General features: G+C 40.8%; 1 pseudogene; it reads right to left on the bottom strand.

Annotated features, from left to right (window-relative positions):
* Positions 1-15,950: 15,950 nt before the first annotated feature.
* Positions 15,951-16,893, bottom strand: LOC113241923 (tropomyosin alpha-3 chain-like; annotated as a pseudogene).
* Between the last annotated feature and the right edge of the window lie 304 nt (positions 16,894-17,197).

Genomic DNA, 17,197 nt, shown 5'->3' with positions numbered 1-17,197 from the left:
TGTAGATTCCCTAAAATACCAGCAGAGATGTGTCTAATGAATTGGGGGAAATAGGTCCATTTATAAAACACAGTAACTAGCTGAGAGTCCCAAAGATAGGAATAAAATTAACTGGTTTCCTCCCTCCCACGTCTACATTTTGGACATAACAAAATTTAGCCTTCTGATTCTTCTGCCCGTGATATGATTATGCCTCAGTAAAGATACAGTGAAGATAGAGGGATAATGCTGGAAAATTCAGTATATATCCTGCTAGCAGATATTCCGAGATGATTCACCAACACAAAATCCTTTGGTAATGTATATGTGGCAATAAGAATCAACAGAGGTTATCAGTTGTTCTTAAATCTCTCTCTCTCTTTTTTTTTTCCTCTATGCCCAGCTGCTTCTCTTAAGACCCCATGGGCATGGATACATGTGCATAACTGCCCTGAAAAATAATCTCTCTGCTTTCTTTCCTGGCTCTTGCAAGGATCTCCAGATACTAAGATCTCTAGCATTAAATAGGACTCAGAAAAAATAAGCAGGAGTAAATAATTTGGCTTATTTTGGTACTTAGTTGCCTCCTTTCTCCAATAAACTCTACCTCCCTTCTGATGTATGGTCTTCTTGATTCTGCCCTAGTCTGTTTGCTTCTCAAGAGTTTAATCTTTCCCCACTGGAACCGTCCAATAGAATCTCAGAACCTTCCTTCGGGTCATGAGTCTGCTATTGACATAGGATGGGTGGGGCAGTATGTCACAGTAGGGTGGGTTTCTCATCATTTGTGCCAGGTTCAGCCCAGATGGATACGTGTTTCATGGACGAGTCTTCCCTTTGGTCATGGTAGTTTCAATGGATCTGATTTCTAGGCAGTTTGAAGGGATAGCCTCTTTCTTTATTTCTCTGGCAAACTGAGCACTTTCCCTGCCCAAGTGTGACTCATGTGGGAGCTCTGGGTCCTGACACCAGCAGCCCAATCCCATAAGGTAGCCAACTACTCATTAATTCAACACACACTGAAACTTTGAAGGAGCACCTATTTTTGCCAGGAACTGTTACAAGTACTAGGGAGACAGAGTGAACAAAATAGCCCAAAGCACCTGCCTTTATGGAGTTTACATTGCAGGGTGTGTGTGGCAGGGGGATCGGAGGGGGTAACCCAAGCAACAAAATAGATGAGTAAATTTATCTTATCTGGTATGTACATTTTGGCCAGATTCTCCACAATTTGTAACTTTTTGTGTGTGCAAGTCACGGAAACCTGGAAGTTTCAGATCTTGACTTAATAAGGACTGCATTGAGTTGATTTGTGGGCCAGAGTGACTTCTTAACATACTGTAGTTTCTAACAAACTATTTGTAAAATTAATGGCCTCTGATGACCCCCATTACCATCTCCCTTCTTCCTGAAAGAAGGCATTTCATTGCTTTATGAAGCTGTACACAGAAGAGTAATTAAGTAACAATTCAGGCCAATGGCCTCTCCCAGGAATTAATGGTAGGGAGAGTTCATTAACCCCAGCTGGTTATAGCTTCTCCAGGAAATGCCCTGGACCAAGGTTATCGTAGCGATTAATGTATTGGATAGAGACTTTAACTGGGATAAAAATAAAGCTCTATCCATCTCCTTCCTGGGGAGCTTTTCTCCTTGAGGGGCTACCAAAGGCAAGCCCGTAGGAGCAGCAGAACCCCAAGCTTGGGGCCTTATGTGGGGTGAAGACAACAGATTGCCATTAGTGAGAACTGCTAAATCAAGGTAAAAACGGGGCCTTGGGGGCAAATTAAGGCTCTTGATATAAGCCTTCCTGATCTTTGGGAGGTGGCTTTTGATTAACACCCAGTACAGATTTAGGGCAGCTGTTTCCACCTTGTTAACTTTTCCATGCCATACTCTGCCCTGCACAGAAGAGTCGTGGAGAGGTGCATATTTCGCTGCATTGCTGCCAGGGATGCAGTGGCCTTTATGTGGAAGTCTGCTGTGCAGATACCCTTTTTTCACAGGCTGGACATTTGGGCTCTTCTTGCTGGGGCTTCACCCTTCTGCTGCGAGGGCCATGGTCAGGTACATGAGTCCCTGATAAGCTGCCTGGGCCCTGGTCCTTTCTGCTGCCTCACAGGGATGGAGACCTATTTCTTCTGCTCACTTTACTTGTCCTTACTTTACTTTGGCAAAATCTTCTTGGATATTTTTATAAATGAGCCTGGTTTTGAGGCTCATAGCCAGGCAAGGCTCTAGAACCTCATTTTAGATCAGTTTTCAAATACAGAATCAAGTACACTATTTTCCTTATGTCCTTACTTATTTTTAGTGACTATTTCTGTACAGTCTTTAGGCTTATAAAATCTCTTTGAATTTCCTTTCAGAAGACTTCTCAGAATAGCTTTCTCAAAAGCAGAAGCTTGAACTAAACTGAAATGTGAAGCAAAAAAAAAAAAAAAAGAGAGAGAGAGAGAGAGAGAGAATGTACCAGTAGTTAATGTTGTCATTATTTAATATCCAGTAAACTATGGTAGTTTAAATTGACAAAAAGTTATGTATTTTCTTTTAAAACTAAATCTTTATAAGTTTATTGCATCATTGCTTTTACAACAGTTATAATAAAGAACTAAAAATGAAAGTTCATCAAGGATCTCACTTCAGCAAAAACCCTGTATTTTTTTCCAAGCTTTCTTCTATTTTTTTTTTACCTGTTAACAAACCATCTTTTATAGTTATCATAGAATAGATATACTGTGGTATTTTGCTTTTTCACTTAATATTTTTTATGAACTTCTCCCAGGTTGCTACATACTTTCTGTAATTATAATTTTAAACGCTACATAAAATTCTGCTGAGTTGATAATGTTCATAATCTGCTTCATCATACCCTTCTTACCGTACTATTTATCTTTTTGCATACCTATCTTCTCTTGAAGGCCAGGAGAGTACCTATATTAACTTTTTAGAGCTGCCGTAACAAAGTACTACCACAGGTGGCTTAAACAACAGAAATTTATTTTCCCACAATTCTGGAGGCTGTGGGTCCTGAACAGAGTGTTGGGCAGAGTTGTTTCTTCTGAGGCCTCTTTCCTTGGGTTAGATGGCTGTGTTCTCTCTGTGTCCTCACCTGGTTATCCCTCTGGGTGTGTCTGTGTCCTAATCTCCTCTTCTTACAAATAAGGACACCAGTCATATAGGATTAGGGCCCATCCTAATGACCTCACTTAAAGTTAATTAGCACTTTAAAGACCTTATCTCCAAATAAAGTCACATGCTGAGGTATTAGGTATTTAGACATATGAATATTGAAGAGGGGAGCACAAGTCAGTCTACATGAGGTACTCAACAAATGTTTGTGACCAAATTTATGAACATTCAGGTTGTTCTCCCTTACCCTAAACAACAGCACTTGAAAGAATATATATGTATAGTCATTATATTTTTCAGGAATAACCAGAGTATCAAAGTGTACACTTATATTTTTACCAGTTTCGAATGCCTGTTCATTAGTGTATCAGTAAACTGCTTTTTATTTAATAGACGAGGAAAATAAAGGCAGGGGAGATTAAATGTCTTGTTGGGATTAAAAAAGATTTTTAAAAATCTGCCAAACCTGCTTCATCATACCCTTTTTACCGTACTATTTATCTTTTTGCATACGTATCTTCTCTTGAAGGACCACATCTCTTCTCTGAGAGACCACATCTCTCAGCATTTTCTGGTTTATTCTTTTGTAAGCCTAGGATAGTGTAATAGGAAGAGGGCATTTCTTCGATGGTAACACAGGGTTGGTATTGGGGACTAGCAGCTATTCAGGGTGTCTCACCTGTTAGTGACATATTTTTGTTTTCAGTGAGATCATTTCAGAAGTAACCATGCTTGATCTCTGCTTTAATAACTCTGCTTTATTTTAAATTTGCTTCTGTAGCTTTAATTTAAAAAGTTTGCAGTTAGGAAGTGATCGTTAAATGGAGAGATTCCTAGGGTTAACTAGGGCCTTTGCAAGTTAACTTTTGTAAAAATGTTATACTGAAATCGTAATATTATACTCGCTTCTCAGTTCTTCTGTGTTCTTTTTGCCATGTATTGGGAACACCTTTAAACTTGCCAGTTGGTCCCTTTTGATCATTACGGAGAAGTCTTTGATACATTGAGATGTTAGGTTGTCTTTAACTTAACAGAAGTAATATTATGCTGGAATATTTATACTGTGAATGACTTATGTTTAGCTTAGCTTTGGCTATGTAATTCATCATTCTTCATTTATTTAGCAGACCTTTTTCTGAGCACCTAGGTAGATAATGGGATGTCCGGAAGATGACTTGAGTACTCAGTTTCATGAGGCACTACAATGTGATAAATGTTATGGTGGAGGCAGCTAAAAATTGCTTTGGGATTCAGACAGTGGGAGCATCTCGCTTTATGAGTTAGGGAAGCTTCCAAAAGGGGAAGTGCCTTTGGATTGAGTCCTAAAGGAAGGGAGTAACTTTATAGAGAATAGGAAAGGATCCTCTAAGAGGAGGGATTGACAACAAGTTCAAAGGCACAGTATGCTCGGTGAGTGGTGAAAATTCACTGTAGTTTCTGTCTAAAGTAGCACATCCCGATGTGTGGTACATGAACAATTAGCTGTGTAACATAGTTTTAGGTGGGTGGGATATGGAGGTAACATTTTTGATTTTAAAAATTAAGTTTAAATAGTGATAGTTAAATATTTAGTAAAGCTATAAGTAGTACATTAAAACTTGATTTAGAAACATTGCCTTGAATGAGAATAAATTTATTGGAGTAAAAATAGTACTTGGTTTAAAGAAAAATATTAAGTAGACAGTTGTTCTGGGGGAAGATGAACGTAGCCAGCATTGTGAAGGTAGAATGTGAGTGACTGAAGCTTGGGGATTGGTGCTCTAAGAGAGTATGTGGCATGGCAGGAAAGGGACAGCGAGGTCAGCTCAGCAGCCCTGCATACTTGTGCTCAGGATGCTGGGTTTCATCTTGAGGCACCCCACAAGACACTGGAGACTTTAGGGGGAAGAGTGACATGGTCACTGTATTTGAGAAAGGTCATTCTGGAGCGGTGAAGGATGGTTGGGAGGAGGAAGCCCCCAGTGCTGTCCATACTGTGCATTATGATCAGACATCTCAGGGGAGATATTTTACTTTATGTTTCCATTTGGAATGGAAGCTCAGGTTTTTATCATGCATTTTTTTCCCACTGAAAATTGTATGTTGCAGTTTTTTTCCCTTTATATTATTTTCTGTTTGGTTTATAAAGGCAATAGTAATTCTTCTCGGTGAACGATGTCTTATCACACCTGTAATGAGAGGATTTTTGTCCCTAACTCCTCCACTTCAACGTATGTAGCCATTGCTTTGAATATCTGCAATCTATAGATGGTTTGGCCTCTCCTTGTTCTTTCATATTGTTTTCCTTGGGCCTTATTCTTCCTGTAAATGGAAATGTGGCAATCCCATGACATTTTCTGGTTGCTTTCAGTTGCAAAACGATGTTCCAGTTCAGCAATCAAAGGATCCGGTACCAAGTCATAATAAAAACTCTGCCCTTGGTGTGGAGTGGAGGTTTCTGCGCTCTGGCAGCTGAGGCCTACCGTGGGTAGAAAGACTGCACTGGGAATGAGCTTGTTGACTTATATCTTTCCGCAGAGAGCACATCTACCTCTCCTTTCCACCAGGCTGGCTACAAGTCAGACCAGGTAAGAGAGGAAAGGGGACTTTAAAGTCCTTACTTGACTGATTTTGTTGTGCACTGCCACCCCGTCCCATAGGGCCTACTTGGAGTTTAGACCTGACGCTTTCTCTTGTGGATGCTCTTAGGAAGTTGTTGGAGGTTGCCTAACCACTCTCATGACATAACTGGAAACTCTAGTTCTGACCTGGACTACTGTATGCACGTCTAATCCAGTCATTCATTTCCATCTCCTTTAGCCACTAAGACTTTTGTCATCCTGCCAGCTTCTCTTTGCTGATCACTTGTCCTTCGAGGTGGCCAGGACTGGCTATACAATTTGTAGAACACAGTGAACTGAGTTCATTTTGTGTAGAACTCTGAGAATTCAGGGCCCTCTCTAAAAAATTATTAAGAATTTTAAACCAGTGACAGCAGAACACATCCATGAAGCTGGCCTTGCAGGTGGCTCTCATGAAGGAGACCTGAGACAATCCTGTGCAGGCAGACACACTCACATATTCTTCGTCTAAACAGGCTCTGGAACACGGGCCAGCTCCCACTTGTTTACTCTGCTGTCAAAGCAGTTAGCTAACCCGTATTATGCTCTTAGATTTTCTAGATGACAGTCTGACAGTGGTCTCCAGTATTCTCCATGCATTCGATGACACCTAGGAAGATCTCCTATTAATTTCCTATCATTGCTAAAATAAATCCCCACAAATTTTGTGGCTTAGCACAATACTGATTTATTATCGTATAGTCCTAGAGGTCAGAAGTCCCACATGGCTCTCAATGGGTAAAATCAAGTGTTGACAAGGCTATTTTCCTCTGGAGGCTCTAGGAAAGAATCTCTTTCCTTGCCTTTTTTTTGCTTCTAAGGCCACCTGCATTCCTAGGCTCATGGACCCTTCTTTCTTTCTGAAAGCCAGAGGTGTAAAATCTTGAAATCTCTCTGATTTTCTGACCTTTGCTTCTGTGATCACATTGTCTGCTCTCACTCTGACCTTCCTGCCTCCCTCTTACAAAGTCCTTGTTTATAACTTCTAGTCCATCTAAATAACTCAGGATAATATCCCCATTTCAGGATCCTTGAAGACATCTGCAAAGTCATGTGAAGTAACATACACACAGAGGATGGAGACGTGGACATGTTTGAGGGAGGGGTCATCATTCAGCCTACCTCACTTATCTTGAGGTAAAGGGAGAAGCAGCCCTCCCATCCTTCCCTTTGAATTCACATTTCACTAGGCTAAGGAAGGGTCTCTACCCCATTGTGAGTATAGACACAGCACAGCCCTCTGAAGAATTCTTTCCTCCAATCTTGGCTCTACACTAATTCTAAAGTAGGTGAGGAGTTTAAGAATCATCTAAGCAGTTCTCCAAATAAACTACTTGTACTCAAGATCTTATCTCAGGGTCTGTTTCAGATTCATCTTTTGTCTTATTCTTTCCTGATTTTACTGTTAAATATTCCAGTACCAATTAGTATATCAACTTTGGTCCTTATAGAAAGTGTTACATTAGCATTTAAGTAGGAAAACAGTAATACATCATTCCACTTTTTGTGAGTTAAATGATTCATTTCCCTCTGATGAAAAGTTAATTTAGAAAGTTCTGGGAAGTGATTATTTTCTTCTATGTCCTGCTTTGAATCCTGATACCTTACAGTTTTCACACTTATATGATTTAGTGTAAAATCTTCAAATGTTACTTAAAAGACAAGGTTTTTTTGTTTTTTCTTCCTTTTCAAAATGGGATATTCGAGTAGATAGCTATGTGTGACCTGTTTGAGTTTTTGCTCCACAGCCTGACAGCTCCAAGATTCAGTTCTGTGCCAGGCTGCAGGACCACTTCCCTCACTGATCGTAGGAATCTAACTCATGTAGAATCTAGCCAGCCCCTGTTCCTGTTTTTTTCTGACTCTGCTCCCAGCCTAGTACTTGAGCTAGTATATCATTCACATGACCAGCGTCCTATTTTATTCCTCAGTTTCAGGGTCCGGAATTCTGTCACAAGCCTACCTGGGAATATAGTTCTGATTTATCCTGCAATTAGACTATTTTTGTTAGAACCTGATGCACGGATCTCTGACGCTAAGTTCTTCCTCAAAGCCGGGCCCATCCAGTGCATCCACAATTCTCCAAGGTTCCGCCTGCCCAAGTCCCCATGTCTCTATGGTCTGCCCACTTACTGGAATGTGCACCTATTACCATTGGTTGGGTTTCCTTGCTTCTAATCACCTGCCTTGTCCCCATCCTTGTCTCTCTATATCAGCTCTCTGGATCTCAAATGCTTTTTGTATAACCATCCTCTGCTTTGCTCCCAAATCAGAATCAGAAGTTGTATTTTACCACTGTTTCAGCATCTTCTCTCATGTGGAATATTCTGCTGTGGATGGAATGCTTGTTGTAATAATATTAATGTATAAATTGGGGTATTTTTTGTGAAAGTGAAAAATGAGATTTTATAATTAGGATATATTTTGAAAATTCTATGCATGGGGTATAGTTTGGTGACACTTAAACACATAAAGCATTTTTGGGAGCTATTTCACAGGTTACATAGTTTTCTCAAAGACTTAGTTATGCTACAGTTCAGGAGAGAGGGTGCTCATCTTTAAATTTGATTTTTTTTTTTTTTTTTTTTTTTTTACCAATACTCATCGATTTTTGTTTGGGTTCTTGTAATTTTAATAGACCTCTTTCCTGTAAAAATGTAAATAAACAAAAATAAAGGTGAGTTTTTTCTTAAGCTGATGTGAGTTTTAAACAAAACATCTCTGAGAGGTCAAATTCAAGATAATTTCAGAATTCTAAACAGGTTTTATAACCTCTATTGGCAAGAGATCTGTATTTGCAGAATCCATAAAGCTTTTAAGGTATAGTTGATATTGAAACAATAATGACCCTGGAACAGGATATTTCCTGGAGATTAATGACCAGCTGGGAGGGGTTGATGGCCTGAGGTGTAGTTGAGGTCCATTAACCTCAGACAGTCATTAAAGCCCAGGAAATGTCCTATGTCTAGGTCGTTATTGTTATTATAAATTGAAAATGGAAAAAAAGAAACAGGCATACAGATAATCTGAAGGGCGCCTCCATTTCCAGTGGTTTGAACAGGGAGCGTTCTGGGAGAATTTATTCCCCCGTCCATTAGCCAACCAATCTCTCTGAATCCTCTGTCACATTGCCCTTCAAGGGATGGGTCTTTGTGTTGGAAACCCCTGAATTCCCCAGGGTAGAGAGAACAGTTCCCTTGTTATAGCTACCTTTGCTTGGAGTGACTGGATTAAACAAATAGTAATGGTGAATAGCTTTGCTACTGCTCTTAATTGTACCCTACATTGCCATCTACTTACTTCCCATGGGATCACTTGTTTTGTTCTCTATTTAGCTGCAGTAAACTTCCCACAGTTAAATTTTAAGCCCTCGAATATGTTGTCTGTGCTTTTTCCCAGGTTGTTGGGGGGTGAAAGTGCATGTTATTTGCTTTGCAGTTGTGCTGTCTTTAGTCAAGCTACATATGGCATCCCAGTCCAATTCCTTATTCAATTTTCAAAAATTACTATAATTCAAGGATATTTTCAATTCCCAACTAAGAAGCGATGCTTAGTTTTGAATGCAGTAAGTTTCAGCTTTTATACTAATCCTGTAGTGGAAGATTCGCCTTCCTCTTTTTTTTTTCCTAAACAAAATATTCAAAATGGAGAAGTTATCGCTTTAGGGTTTCCACTTAGGCTTCATAACGAATAGTTGGATGTGAAATATTCAGCTGGAATATTCTGAAACAACTTGCCAAATTTATTTTATTCATTGGCTATAAGAAATTTCATGTAAGATTTACCCCTCCCCCCAAATCAGAACAGGATAACCTGAGGATCATCAGGCTACCATTTCATTTAGTCAGTAGTCACAACATTTGAGCCATGTGTTGGATCAGCTCAAATTCATCACTGATGACTGTTTAAAAAAAAAAAAAGGGAAAAGAATGACAGAAAGAAAAACTGAAAATATTTCCCTTGATAACGTTGGTCCAGAATATCAGCCTTATAGAAGAAGAGCATTTCACTATATAGTGCTAGGCTGCCAGTATTGTTATGAATTTTGTAAATATACAGTCCATCCTCAAAAGGCTCTTCTTCTCCCTGTAGTGGTACCTGAAATTCCTGTTGCTTATGACTTTGGTCTAAGATATTGAAAGTCCTAGTTAAAATACAAATGCTAAGTTTTCAACCATTGATATTTACCTTAATTTTAAGTTATTAAATCTTCCAGACCACAAGCAGCCTGGGGGTTCAATATACTCAAAATGGTAAGATTAATAAATAATAAAGGGAGATATCAGAAAAATATTCTTTTTTCAAATCCCTATCCATGCAATCTGTGAAATTCCTTTTCTTGGCAGGATCTTCAGAGTAATTCACATTCTCTTTGATATCCCTAAAAGTCTTCCTATTCCACCATTCCTTCTCATTTTAACACATTTTTTATCAAACATGTTTTTTTTGTGCTAGTCTGTGCTCTGTTGCTTTCTAGAATCTCTTTATGCTGACATTTCTGGTGAGGTGGGCTGACTTTCATGCAGGCTCCAGGATTTGTTGTTGCCTTATGGTGGTACAACTCATGAAATGAATGTCACCCTATAAGGTTGTTAGTGTTACCCCGGTGAGGTGCGGAGTGTGGAAGAACGCTCTTTCCACCAGCTACAATTTTTTTTTTAAAACAATAATCTGATTTTGAATTTTTATTTTCATAGTCTGCCTGTTGATTTCCTAATTTATTTTAATTTAATAATTCTTCCCACCCCTTTGACTTCTTATATTGTCCCTTCTAGTGGAATTTGGTGCAAATTATTATGGGAATGGGTTGGGAGATATTACAAATGATGTCGTCCATGGTAACCTAAAGTCACCCCCTGGCCCTCTATTGCACTAGGCATCTTCATTCTCCCTTTAGGATGAATTTCCTCCGTTTTTCATTCTGCCGAAAAGTTCCAGGCCCTCTCTCTGAGTAGTTATGTAACCACATTTCTACTCCATCAGTCATTGCTTATTGATGAAGTCCCTGCCATCCTCCTGGATCGTCTACACAGAAGCACCCTGCCATATCTGAACTCTTGCATTGCAAGGGGTAGACTAGAGACCCTTTGAGGACTCTGACTTCCGATTATTTTTTCAAGTATTTTTATTGTGGTTCTGTAAGGAATACCAAAAGGCATAAGTATCCCGAGTGTGCAACCACAATATAATCTAGGCAAGGGAGAGAAAATGAGACGACATCAAATAATGACGATCTGGCTGCCCTTATTCTAAAAAAAGATGAAGGCATGGGAATATAGAACTATATTTGTTGAAGAGTTCCAATTTATTTGGGTATACGCTTCTAATTTACTGCTCTTCTTTACTGTATTATGGTGTAATTATGTATTATAGTACTTCATTGTAAGTAATTAATAACAGGTACCTTAGTAATACGTCGGCTAGGTTGCATAAGGTTTCAGTCGCTTTTAATTATTAGAATAGTCTTGTGTTGTTTCAAAATTTTAATTTTAAATTAAATTCAAAGCTTTTTTTACCCCCTTCATTCTACACAGAATTGACTTCTCCTTATTCTAGCCTCTGGCCAGGAGTTTTTCAATCTTGTTTAGGCAAGGTAGAAGTAAAGGGACAAGGGTAAATGCTTCCTGTTTAACAGCCTGTGGTGAGGTTGAGTTCTCTGACTGGTTAGTTGTCCTCATTTGTTTGGTTCAAGGTAATCAAACTGCCTTTTGGGGACAGGCATGTAGTCATTGGTCCTCTCATATGTAGGTTCTTCGGAGGGTTTCCAACATCCTTCCCTTCCTAGTATATACTTCTGATGTGAGAAATCTGGCTTTACATTTTCCACTTCCTTAAGCTCTCCAAGAGTTGTCCACCCCAAAAACCGAGGTCCCTTTCCTGGTGGTCAGCCTTCTTGATGAAGTCTGGAAAGACAGCTAGAATTCAGCAACTTTTCTCCTGTCTGTCGACCCTTTGGAAAGTCATCCATCTGTGACATGTCAAATAATGGGGCGGATAGCTCCACAGCTACCTCTTCTCCCACCATGTTCTCCAGTTCTCTTTCTATGGTTCAGGTAGCCCAGGTGTGCTGGCCAAACAGACTGCCAACTGGAAAATAAACTGCTCAACTTCCCTTCCTGTAGATACCTCCTGTTTCTAACATGGATTGCTTTTGAACCCGCTTTCCTTGGTTTTAGGTAACAAGATAATCTACTTCCTTCTCCCGCATGGAATAGTGTCTCTTTAAAAGGCTGCTCTCCTCATTATCCTTCAGGTTCTTTTTTTACATTGCCCAGGGAGATGTGGTAATGCTTGGTAGTAAGGCTGTTAGTAAGCCCTGTAGGGATGTTCTACATATCATAATATGGGGGTCTTAGCATGTTTTAGTCTTCAGCTTGGTCTTAGATGCAGTTCTAGGGAATCTAGAAAATTTCCACTTGATAACCTACTTCAATCCAGGGGAAAATGGGGGAGGATATGAAATAAAATCACTATTGCTGTTCCTATCCTAAAAGAATGAAATCAAAGTCAGATAAACAAAGGTGCATGGGCTGAAACTAATATGAGCCATTTGGGGAAATTTGCTGGCTCAGAAAGTGTGCAACTTGCCAGATATCCTGAGTCCAGAGGGATGAGACTCCTTTCAAGGACAGCTGGTGTAATATCAACAGTTAACGGAGAAAACAAAAGTCACATTCTGCTCCTGTTGGCTCTGAGAACCTGATCTTCCTCCTGGAAAGAGTAGAACTGAAAATATGAGAATAGAATTAAGTTTCAAGGGAGTAGGGGGAATAGAGAACACTGATATGCTTTGAGCTCAGGTCTTCAGGCCCTGATAAATTACACTCCAGGATGCCAGAACCAACACATGTGATTTCTAATTACCTTTCGGTCATCACTAAGAGTGCTTGGTTTTTTTCTGATGTTGTTTTGTTGTTGTTCCACTTTTCTTCTTGAAAGTACAATGAGTGTTTACAGAGCAAATGCACCCCCCCCCCAAATCAAATGGAGCAAAAAAATGGGAAGGGAAAAGGATTTTGAAAATATAGCCTAGTAATTTTGATGTTATTGTAAGCATAATTTTTGACTAGACTAGTAAGTGGATGATTTATGAACAGTTATTGAGAAAGTGATCACTGAGAGCAACATGGGTTCGAGAAGAACATTAGCTTGACAAATCAGATCTCTTTTCCCCTTGTTTAGACTAGTAATTCAAAGTAAAGCCGAAATATAATGTGTTCTAAATTCCATAGGGTATCTTACATTCTGTCATTGGATTCTCAAAGATATGATGGGGAAATGTGGGCAGATTGTTGTTTACATAGGTGGATTCATAGCTGTTTGAGAAAAAGCTCATTCACTCAACAAATAATTCTGAATCCTTGTTGTATCCTAGGCAATGCGTGTAGCCCTCAGGATAAGAGACTAGAGAATTGACACTCATTAAGTGTCTGTTGTGTGTACTTATCCCATGCATACATGGGATCTTTTTTACTTGTCTAAGAGATGGGCATCATTATCTCTGTTTTACAAGTGAGTTAACCGGGGTTCACATTTGTTGTCCAAAATCATACATAATACTAGTATGACGAGTAGCCGAGATTCAAACTTTGATCTATTTCATGGTAAAGCCATGATCTTCCCATGACGTGATTTTCATTGCTCCAGAGAATAAAAGTAGTTACCAAGAGGTGAGTCAGCATAGGAAATTCAGCATCAGATGCAGAGTCACTATAAAGAGGAACTGTCCATCACCTGGAGCCCTGAGGCCTCTGAGCTCTGTGCTTGCCCCACCCACTCTCACTGCAGGTTCTCAGTGAGAGAAGGGATGACTCTGTCAGAGATCACACGATGTGATAGCTGTGTTAGGGGAAATGCTGATCCATGTCACCTCTGAAGTCCTTTCCAATTTAAGAGTAGCTTTTGAGTCTGTGACAGTCTATGCCTACTAAGAATCTCTATATTTCTGGGCACCTGGGTGGCGCAGTCATTAAGCGTCTGCCTTTGGCGCAGGGCGTGATCCCAGCGTTCCGGGATCAAGCCCCACCTCAGGCTCCTCCGCTGGGAGCCTGCTTCTTCCTCTCCCACTCCCCCTGCTTGTGTTCCCTCTCTCGCTGGCTGTGTCTCTCTCTGTCAAATAAATAAATAAAATCTCTAAAAAAAAAAAAAAAGAATCCCTATATTTCTGAGAAAATGGGATTGTTTACTGCCTTTTTGACTTAATAATATCATCAGAATATTTTACTATGCTTTTAAAACTCTTCATAAATGTCATTTTTAAAGACATGATTTTTGAAGTTTCTTATATGTAATGTTTTATCTTTACTTCAGATTGTTTCTTAGGATAGATTCCTAAATGTAGAATTATTATAACTAAATGTTGGAGCCTTAAAGTATATGTTTCTCTGTGTGTATTTACATATATGTCTTTCTTCAGTCTCTCCTTGCCCTCTGTGTGGGGGCCAGTTTCAGATTTTACCCAGGAAGCACCTGAGGTTTTCAACCCACAGAAGTATCTGTGCAGAATGATATTCCCCACAGGCAGTGCTTGAGAGTGCTTCTCCTATCTCATCTTTGCTTCTGTGTTGGATGATTATCACAATTTGGGGGAAATATGTAGGTGAAAAATGGTATCTAAAATACGCTTCAGTTTTACTTCTTTGATTATTAATGCAAATATTTAAAATTTTTCATATTTGTTAGCCATTTTGTCCTCTTACATTGTTCATTTTTATGAGGTAAAATACCAATTTATATAAGTAATTTATGTATAAATTTATGTACTTCTCACATAAGAAACCTCACCAAAAAGGGGAATTGGGTAGGGAAAGAAACTTTAAAAGATCAGTACACTGTCAGCCCCACAGACTGTAGAGGGTTCTTAGCCAGACAGGGTGGCCAGTGTGCCCCAACCCCCATTTTTGTTTGCCCCCAAAAAAGCAACGTATCAAAATAGTGTAAAATTTAAAAACCATTCTATACATAATTCAATATTTTTCCGGCATTAACTGATACAAAGCATGATGAGATGGCATTTTTAGAGACAGCAGCTTCAGACCCAGAAAAGGGTGATGAGGTGAATTTATTTCATGTGGGTAAATTAGTGGCAAACACAATTTTCTTTTTTTCTTTCAAGAAGGCAGGAAAGTAAATAAATGGTCACCTCAATGTAAGGGGAACATGATGATCCATTCTGTGAGTGGTTGGGAAACGGGTAAAGATAGGACAAGGAGTTGGTCTCAGAGGTCTCACAATCTTAATTTGTTTGGTCACTTCCGATAAAAAAAAGTTAAAAATAAATTTTTTCAGAGATACCCTAAGCTGAAAACCTGAGCCACACTCTCTTTTGGCTGTCTCCTTCTGGAATCACCTTCCTTCCTTCCTTCCTTCCTTCCTTCCTTCCTTCCTTCCTTCCTTCCTTCCTTCCTTCCTTTCTTCCCTCCCTTCCTTTCTTCCCTTCCTTCCTTCCTTCCTTCCTTCCTTCCTTCCTTCCTTCCTTCCTTCCTTCCTTTCTTTTCTTAGGATTTCATTTATTTGTTAGAAAGAGAGGGGAGAAAACACAAGGAGAGGGGCAGAGGGAGAAGCAGTCCCACTGAGCCGGGAGTCCGATGTGGGGCTCCATCCCAGGACCCCCATCATGACCTGAGCCAAAGGCAGATGCCTAACTGACTGAGCCACCCAGGCGCCCCTGGAATCACCTTTCTAACTTGGCTGGTACACTGAACAGAGCAATGAAGTTTCCCAGGGTGGGTCTCTTTCTGGGCTCTGGCTCTAAGTAAGGCAGGCCCCTGCCGCTTTCCCTCCTCTGTGCAGAGGGCAGTATGCATTAAGCTGAAAAGTTATTGTTTTCCAAATGTGAGGAAGGGGTTAGACTGCTGCTTCAGAACTGTGAAATTGTTTGGAATGTTTTACAAATGGTCGCTACATCAACAGCAACAAAAAAGGTAATTACAAAGTGTGTACATCACAACATACTTTTTTAAAAAAGATTTATTTATTTATTTATTTGAGAGAAAGAGAGGGAGAGAATGCATGGTGGGAGGGGCAGAGGGAGAGAGAGAATCTCAAGCAGACTCCCCGCTGAGCACGAGCCCATCCTGGGACTCCTGGGTCTCGATCTTACAACCCTGAGATCAGGACCCTGAGACATGACCTGAGCCAAAATCAAGAGTTGGACGCTTAACTGACTGAGCCACCCAGGAGCCCACATTACAACATTTCACATTGTGCTCACCTTCCCTTAAGTATTATTCCCAAAGGTGCTCAGCCCCGAGCCTGACTGAAATCTCTGGGGAGAGGCAGAGACTGGTGAAAAAGACACAGGGGTTGGGTTGGGACAAGCAGCAAAAGGAGAAAGCAGTCTTTCAGTTCAAGATCAGCCCTCAGTTTCAAGGCCACCTTTGGGCAGGCTGGCCTCAGGCTGGAGCCGGCCTCAGGGGAAGAGCATCTGCAGGGTGAGCCTGGGGTGCTCTGCATCTCGTTCAGGCCAGGCAGCAGCTGATCTGGCAGCCTTTGTGTACAGAGGTTCTCCTCTTTGGTGCATTTCAGCTTATCTTCCAAATCATCAGTTATCCTCTCTAGCTTGGCTACCAGACTCTCAGCAAACTCAGCATGGGTCTCTGCCTGTTTCGAGTTTGTCAGTAAGAATCTTTATCTCTTCTTCATATTTGTCTCCCTTTTGAGAGTATTTTCCTTCTGCAGCACTCAGACACTTTAGGTTCTGGTCCATCAGTTTTACCTGCTCATCCACCGCCTGGCAACGGGAGTCTGCCCTCTCAGCTTGTTCCTTGTGCCTTCCAGGTCCCCCTCAGTAATCACCCACTTCTGAGCCACCCCTTCATACTTCTGATCTGCTTCTTCTGCAGTGTGCTCAGCTTGCTTGAGTTGGATTTCCTGGAGTTCCAATTTTCTTCATCTCTTAAGGCTTAGTTTTCCATAACCTTCATACCTCCCTTAACTCCCATCAGCAGCTTTCTCGGCTTCCTCCAGCTTTTGCAGGGCATGGTCCAGCTCCTCTTCAACCAGCTGGATCCTGTGGTTCAAGGAGGCCACCTCAGCCTCAGCCTGCCCCCCGGGCCCGCCTTTCCGCCCTTTCCGCCTCCACCTCCTGCCGCAGGTGCTCGGCTCTCTCCTTTGCATCATTGGCTTGCTGCTGGAGAACCTGCATCTTGCACTTCACGGCCTCGATGGTGGTGAACCCAGCCATGGTGCCCTCCCAGGATCTGCCAATGCTCGGCTTCCTGCCTCCTCCGCTTAGAGCTGCAGCCGGTTCCCCGTAATGCTTTTTTTGGTTAAATGAGACAGGAAGCCACTTCAAGCTAGCTTAACAAAAAATGGGAAATGGAAATTTCCTGGCTCACTGATGGCTCCCAAGAACTGCCTTATGTAGTGCTGAGTTCGGGGACTTAATAGCATCATCCAGGCTCAGACTGTCCGTCTCTCAGCTTGGGTGTCCTCTGGACTCACGTAATCCAGGCAAACCTTTCCTCTTGGCAACAGAATGACCATGC

Source organism: Ursus arctos, unplaced genomic scaffold, assembly GCF_023065955.2.
Source record: "Ursus arctos isolate Adak ecotype North America unplaced genomic scaffold, UrsArc2.0 scaffold_36, whole genome shotgun sequence".
Classification (NCBI taxonomy): Eukaryota; Metazoa; Chordata; class Mammalia; order Carnivora; family Ursidae; genus Ursus; species Ursus arctos.
Note: the sequence above shows the minus strand (reverse complement) of the source record. Positions and strands in the feature narration are given on the sequence as shown.